The sequence below is a fragment of the Mastomys coucha genome, unplaced genomic scaffold (genome assembly GCF_008632895.1).
Source record: "Mastomys coucha isolate ucsf_1 unplaced genomic scaffold, UCSF_Mcou_1 pScaffold9, whole genome shotgun sequence".
NCBI classification, from domain to species: Eukaryota; Metazoa; Chordata; class Mammalia; order Rodentia; family Muridae; genus Mastomys; species Mastomys coucha.
This window is the reverse complement of record NW_022196915.1, coordinates 89826764-89834247: the sequence shown is the minus strand read 5'-3', so window position 1 is coordinate 89834247 and position 7484 is coordinate 89826764. Positions and strand designations below refer to the sequence as shown.

General features: G+C 40.2%; 1 non-coding gene across 1 annotated transcript; it reads right to left on the bottom strand.

Moving 5' to 3' along the window:
• Positions 1-6550: 6550 nt before the first annotated feature.
• On the bottom strand, positions 6551-6655 carry LOC116085456. Its single transcript, XR_004116564.1, has one exon. It is a non-coding gene; the product is annotated as a U6 spliceosomal RNA (small nuclear RNA).
• Positions 6656-7484: the final 829 nt, after the last annotated feature.

The following is a 7484-nucleotide window of genomic DNA, read 5'->3' as shown; positions in this document are numbered from 1 at the left end:
CTAATTAGAACTAGAGTCCTTGTAGTAAGATGTTTTAAGAGGCACGTGCAGGGAAGATGAGGTGAGGACTTGGGGAAATGGCGTTCATAAACCAGAGACAGTGCTCAGATGACACCAACCCTGCTGATGCTCTGACCTTGAATTTCAAGCCTATGGATTATGACAAATCAATTTATGATTTTTAGACCAGCTCATGGTTGCTTATTATACAGCTAGAAAGTAAAAATATGTGCCAACAAAATACTTTTAATAGGATCCTAAGTCTTTTTTAGGAGTTTAACTTTAGAAGGTACATATAACATTCTAAAAGAACTGACAGTTAAGTGTTATAAACACAGTGGCATATTGGAACTATCTCTAGGAGGGAAAGGGTACTTTCTTTAAATGGCAGTTCTACCTCTAAAAGAAAAAAGTTCACTGGTTAGAAGATGCAACCAAAAACCAGAACCAACTCAGCCATCATGTTGTTTACTATTGTGAGGAAGACTTGAGAAATCAACTTAAGAAAGGAAAGATTTCAAATATTTCAGTCCAAGTCCATTATTTGGGGCTGCAAAGTGAAGCAGAGTACCCGCTGTGTTAACATGTGGCACAGTAAACTGCCCACCTCTTGGCAGACAGGGAGAAGAGAGAGTAGCAGGAAATGCTGTCTTTCTCGGGCACACCTTCCTCAGCATATTTCCCGCACCAAGGGCCCGCCTCCTACATGACAGGAGCTCCTCCTTCGGAGCCCTCCTCTCCGCACATTACTGCACTAGACACAAGGCTTTCACACATAAACCTTTGGGAGGTGGCAGGGGGTGCTTCATGTCCAAACAAAAATGGTTTGGAATGTTTGAGAGAGGCCTGTAGAGGACCCAAGTCTGTCAATAGTTTAAAATTTGCTTTATCTGAAGGTAATGCTGGAGGACTTTCATTACAAACAAAATCTTCTCCCAATCTAAACATCCATTCACAAAGGTGGAAGAGAACTATGTGAATATCACAGGAAATATGTAACTATTTTCAAAGAAATGAAGAAGGCTCACTCTGTCCCATAAGTGAATAACTAGTTGATACTCTTCAGAGAATGAAAAGCTTCTCCTGTCCACTCTCTCCAGCCTGGATGCTCCAGGAGGAACTGAAGGGCTTCTTTCCCTTGGTGCTTACCCTTCAAACACATGGCTCCTGTTTCTCTAGAAAGTCATTGCTGGGTCATAAAACTGGCAAGTGCCGATCTGGTCTTTAAACATATGTGTTATATACATCTGAAAGAGAAACATTGCATAAAATAAAGATTCCAAAACAAATGCTTGGAGGAAACAAAAAGCAAGTCACTTCCTGGTTTGCAAAAGGGAAATTTGGACCTCTCAGTTTTACTTTGATTCTGTCCTTACACCATCATTTATGAGTGAAATGGAAATAATTCACATTTCACAGGTCCCTGAAAGAACAAATGTTAGCAGCCAGCATAGTCATATCTTTAATTTGTGTATAGCTACCATTTCCCAAACCCAAGAAAACCTTGAACTTAGGGATTCCATCATTGAAAGAGGAAAGCTACAGAAAGCATGTGGTGGGAGAATTCCTTTCACTCCTAGGCTCCGCTAACTTGACAACGTTACACTAACAGCAGAGTGAAAGCAGTCCTCTGCTTCACTGAACCTTACACATTTCTCTTGTTCAGTTCAGGGGACTCTTCAAAATCTACCGATGGCTCACAATGACCTAACATCATTCTTTATCCTGGTGTTAATGATTCATAGAGTCTCAGGGATCGATGGATACTGTCATCGACTAGTGAAGCCATAGACTGGTTAACTAAAGCAATGAAGAATTCAAAGGAATTCAGAGTCAGGGAAAGTAGGAAGGAGACCACAGCTGAGACTCCAAGCCCCATCCTGGACACCTGCTAGAGGATGATATCTGGAAGACTCTCATCTCCCACATTCATTCCCAGGACCTGGCATGTCCTGAAGAGCTTCTTGAGTCTCCTCGATTTGAATATCACCTCCTTGCTTTGTGCCTAACGATAGGTCGCTAGGAAAGATCCTTCCACAATTCTAAACAATTCCACAGCTTGGCTTGGACTCCTTTCCTTCATACACCGAGATCTGAATCCTCATGCTCCTCCCAAGTGTTCTCCTCAGAGCATCTCCAGGCCTAGGAAGCAAGGGCTTTGCCAAACTGATTCTTCAGGCTAGTGACCTTGGTGTCCTTCTTCACCCTTGCTCCTGTTACATCTAGAAATTGTTGGAATGTGTCCAGACTCCACCAGGGTCTCAGCACAGTTGTGTGTCACACTAAACCACTTCTCCCTCTCTCCTGAGCTATTTCAACCATCTCGTAATGATACATGTTATATTCTTTTTCTTCTTTCTTTTTTCTTTTTTAAAAAGATTTATTTATTTATTATATGTAAGTACACTGTAACTGTCTTCAGACGCACCAGAAGAGGGAGTCAGATCTCATTACAGATGGTTGTGAGCCACCATGTGGTTGCTGTGATTTGAACTCAGGATCTCTGGAAGAGCAGTCAGTGCTCTTAACCACTGAGCCATCTTTTTACAGCCCACATGTTATATTCTTACTGCCTTAGATCCACCTATAAATTCTCAGCACATAAATACTCTCAAAGCAAAATGCAGAATGCTCCTCTACCAAACCTTATTCTTTATTTCACCGAAAGAACTAAAGTCCTCATAAAGCCCTCACACATGCACCCCCTATTTCTTTCCCCTCCTTGTCTCCCTTCACTTATGAAGGCCCCATCATAAGTGGCCTTTTATGTTGTATACCAAGTTCACTCTTTCACAAGAAGTTCTGCACTTGCCACCTTGAAGGCCTAAAAGAGTCTGCCAAGAACTTCACAGGGCTGGCTCTTTCTCCCTTGAGCTGATACAAGGCATCTTTAGATGAGAATCTCCTGGAACCTTCTGTCTCATATTTCACAATTCATCCTTTATCTCACTAGCCGACTTTCTTTCTTTTACAGCACATCTTTGCTTCATGGCTGACTTAATTAAGGATTTTTATCTTCCCTTTCTGACATCCCTTGAATAGAAGTTCTTTGAGATAAGAAGTCTTGCCATTGTATTAGTAAATGTTTGCTGGTGTGCTTCCTAGTGCCCACTGAAACACGAGCCACAGAGCATATGTATTCTGCAGGACCATAATAAGGAAAAGAAAGCCTGTACACCGAATTGGATGTGCAGGATTTTGAAGTACATGTAAGTATCTACTGAATTTTCTGTGTCCCAGTTTTCTAAGTATGAAACCTATGAAAGTTCTCCGAGAGTCATCAATCTTCAATAAACACTCATGGGAACTAAGATTTCACAATTCTTACCAAGGTCTCACTCATCATGAATGATGGAGATGTTGCTAGGCACACAAGGGAAGCCAACTGTACATCTTTGCAGGGGTTAGTAAGCTTCCATATCAGGGATTCTGTGGCTGAACCACCAGAAAACTAAAGCAGCCATCTCTTTTCTTGGGGGCTTGTGTTTCCCACAGGAGAAATTAACATAAAGGAACCTATTCCTATTGTATGTTAGTTCATTTCATTTAAAGAAAATTATCATTGTAATTTTTAACACGTTGTTTTGTTTTGTTCTGTTTTGTTGAGATAAAATCCTACTAAGATGCTCAGACAGGCCTGAAATTCAGTATGGCGTCCGAACTCTCAATTCTTCTGCTTTAGCCTCCTGAGTGCTGGGATTACAGGTGTCCACCACTTCAGCTGACTTTACTATGTTCCTGTTAACACTAAATTATAAAATCTTTGGAGGTGGTGACTCTCCTCATCAGATACTATATGCTCATAGGATATTAGCATCAACACCAATTATATTTTATTGAATTTGAGAAGTAGCTTTACACTTGCTGACAGCAGATTGCTTTTAAGATAATGGACATAATATTTGCTGCAAAATACTTATCAAGCTCTGTGAAGGGAAGTGGAGAAGTACCTCTCCTTGATACAGCTGCCAATATATAAAGGGAAATGGAGTTTGGCTTGTCCGTAAGATACCAATATATAAGACTTAAATATGTAAGATAGAGGAGTGGACTGATAGATCAGTGGTTAAGAATGTTTGCTTCTCATATAGAGGACCCATGTTGAGTTCCCAACATGTATATGGTAGCTTACAGTCTTCTCTAACTATAGGTCCAGGGGCTCCAGCTCCCCCTTCTGTCCACCACAGGCACTGGTCACATGTGTGGTGTACACACAAACATGTAGGGAAAACACTCATATACATAAAAAATAAAAATAGATCTTTTAAGAAATTATGGCAACATAAAAATCACCCCTGAACCCTAAAAATATTTTGGAAATTCTATTTAATGTGTTTAGAAAACTAGAGAGTTGAAATAAAAGATTAAAGTAAATGAAAGAAATGTTTTCCACAAATTGCCACAATTGGAGTGACTTTATCAGAGCAGTATATACAAATGACAACCAAAAGAACTGGTCATGGTACTCTGTTAGGGAACATTGTCAGCATATATTATACTCTAGGGAAAGTATGAGCTTTGTCATCAAATCCAGATATATAAACTTCAGTTCTATCACTTAGCAGTTATGTACCCTGGCCCAAATTATTCAGTGTATCTCTGGCCTTAATTTTCTCATTAGTCACTTGCATGTAAAAATATCATGCCTGCTTTTGTGGGACTGAATGCTTGAGTCCCACAAAGTTTCTATGTTGAAAGACGAGTGCCACTGTGAAAATATAGTACTGAGCTGCTTTTGTCAACAGTGTCTATCACAGCAGCAAACATGTGGCGTGGTGGCAGAGTAGAGTAAGGGCTCCAGAGACCCTACACGCCTTCCTAGGTATGGAAGGAAAATGTTCATCAAAGTGTGGGGGCCTGTAGCCGGATAAGAGCATCCGAGGATGCAGTGCAGTTTGATAAAAGAGATGGAGGCTGGCTGGGCTTGCACTTCACAGTAGAAGGTAAACCTGATCAGACTGAAAGCTTGTGTGCTCTCAGGAGTGGCTACGTGGTCTTGCCCAGATAGGTGATGGAACTGAAAGCACAAAAACTTATTTATTAGGCAGTTGTGAAGGTCTTACTCATAAATGATAACAGTCCATGACTAAGAGCATATCTGTTTATATTAGTATTTCACTAGAGCCCCAGAGTCAGGCCCATGAGAATTGGCACGGACTTTTATTTACATGTTCAAATTGGGCACTTTTGAGTAAGTGATTGTTATCTTTGCTTTTAGTTGCCCTTACTTTACCATAAAAAAAGATCACACTTAACAAACTGAAATCGTTTATCAGTAGGAAGGCTTGCCATTTTAAAGAGGGACAGTTTTTCCCTCCATACCAAGTATCCCATTTCAATAAGCTACTGAATAAAAGTGAGACAGCACCAACCCATTTGAGATCCTCAGCCTTCATGTCTGTAATATCTCAAGCCAATGCTTTCGAAAGTTCTTCAGAAAAAAATAAGATTAATTCTGAGACCCTGGCTGCCCCCTCTCCGGAACTTAGGCCTATTCATCTTAAGATGATATTTAATCAGAAAGTCCTTCATGAGTCTGGGCTTCTTAAAATATAGAAGGAATCTGATCTTTTCTTTTATCAGCTTGACAAAACCTTGATTTTAAAGTTCTCTTTTATAGATTCAATTTTTCCGGAGTTGAAGAGTTTCAGAAAACATGAAAAACAATGATTGCAGCTTTTATGAAATGGTTGCCTTAAAAGGAGCTGTGTGAGTGAACACACACACACACACACACACACACACACACACACACCATTAAAGCATTAACAAAATTCAAAGCACACTAAAATCCTGTGAAATACTGCAGCTGTGCTATAGAAGAGATGGTTCATATTAGAACAAGAGTTCAGAACTTTGGCTGCACGTTAGAATCCTTGATGCAATGCTTGAATATAGCTCTGTCCTGCCCCCAGCCACCCTGTGACCACTGAGTACAAGATAAAGCAGGTAGTGCTCCGGGGTGGGTACCAGACAATGCTGGTGCTCAGTCAGTCCAGTAGGGTACTACCTTCAGATATCTCACCCAGGGCCATTTGACTTCAAAATGGCAGGGAAAGTTGTTTCCATTCTAATACTCATGGGCTTACAACTGTACGCAGTTATTAGTACAGATAATAATTTAAATCATAAGGGGAAATTATTTTAAGTACCTTCAAAGACCCCCTCCCCCATCTCCAAATATTTGGGATCTTTTAGTAGACTTTAGGGCTCAGATATTTGTAAGTGGTCTTAATAAATTTCAAACAGGCAGATTTGATAATCATTGCTTAATATTGTCATTTTCATTTTTAAGATTATTCCATGCATATATGCAAAGAAGGTTAAAACAATCTTAATTCTATTTGTTTTCTATCAGTCTTTCATTCCCCAAAGTAATACATGTAGAGTTCCTAATGTCATCTAATATTTAATAATATCAATGATTTGACCAGGAGTACTCATACTGAACATACCCTATGTAATGCAGTTAATCAGCATTACATTTCTTTCTTTAAATTTTTTCTCTTTTCTTTTAATTTATCTATTCACTCTACATACCAATCTATAAAACAATTCATTAAAATTCATTAATTTGCATGTCATCCTTGTGCAGGAGACATACTGATCTTCCCTGTATTGTTTCAATTCTACTGTATGTGCTGCTGAAATGAACAGAGTTGGAATTTTCAAAAGTAAAAAAAAAAAAAGTGAAATATAATAGTATGTGTTTACTACGTGGATTCATAACACCCAGATTGTTTCTGATGTTGTGAAATTTTCTTTCACTCATTGTGAAATCTATCAAACATTTGGTTGTTTGATAGTTTATTTCTGTCATTTGTTGGATAAACACACACACACACACACACACACACACACACACACACACATGTTCTATTGGCTTTTTTAGTTTTCTTTGGTAATTTATTTAATTCCATTTCAAATGTTATCGCCTTTCCCAATTTCCCCTGCAGGAAACCCCTATCCCATCCCCCCCTCCTGCTTCTATGAGGGTGTTTCCCCACCCACCCACACACTCCTACCTCCCCACCCTTGCATTCACTTACACTTGGACATCAAACCTTCCCAGGACCAAAAGCCTCTCCTCCCATTAATGCCCAACAAGGCCATCCTCTGCTACATATGGGACTGGAGCCATGAGTCCCACCATGTGTATTCTTTGGTTGGTGGTTTAGTCCCTGGGAGCTCTGAGGGTACTGGTTGGTTCCTATTGTTTCTCCTACAGGACTGCAAACCCCTTCAGCTCCTTGGATCCTTTTTCTAGCTCCTCCACTGGGGACCCTGTGCTGAGTCCAATGGTTGGCTGAGAGCATCCACCTCTGAATTTGTCAGGCTCTGGCAGAGCCTCTCAGAAGACAGCTATATCAGACTCCTGTCAGCAAGCACTGTTGGCATCCGTAATAGTGTCTGGGTTTGGTGACTCTATATGGGATAGATCCCCAGGTGCAGCAGTCTCTGGATGGCCTTTCTCTCAGTCTCTA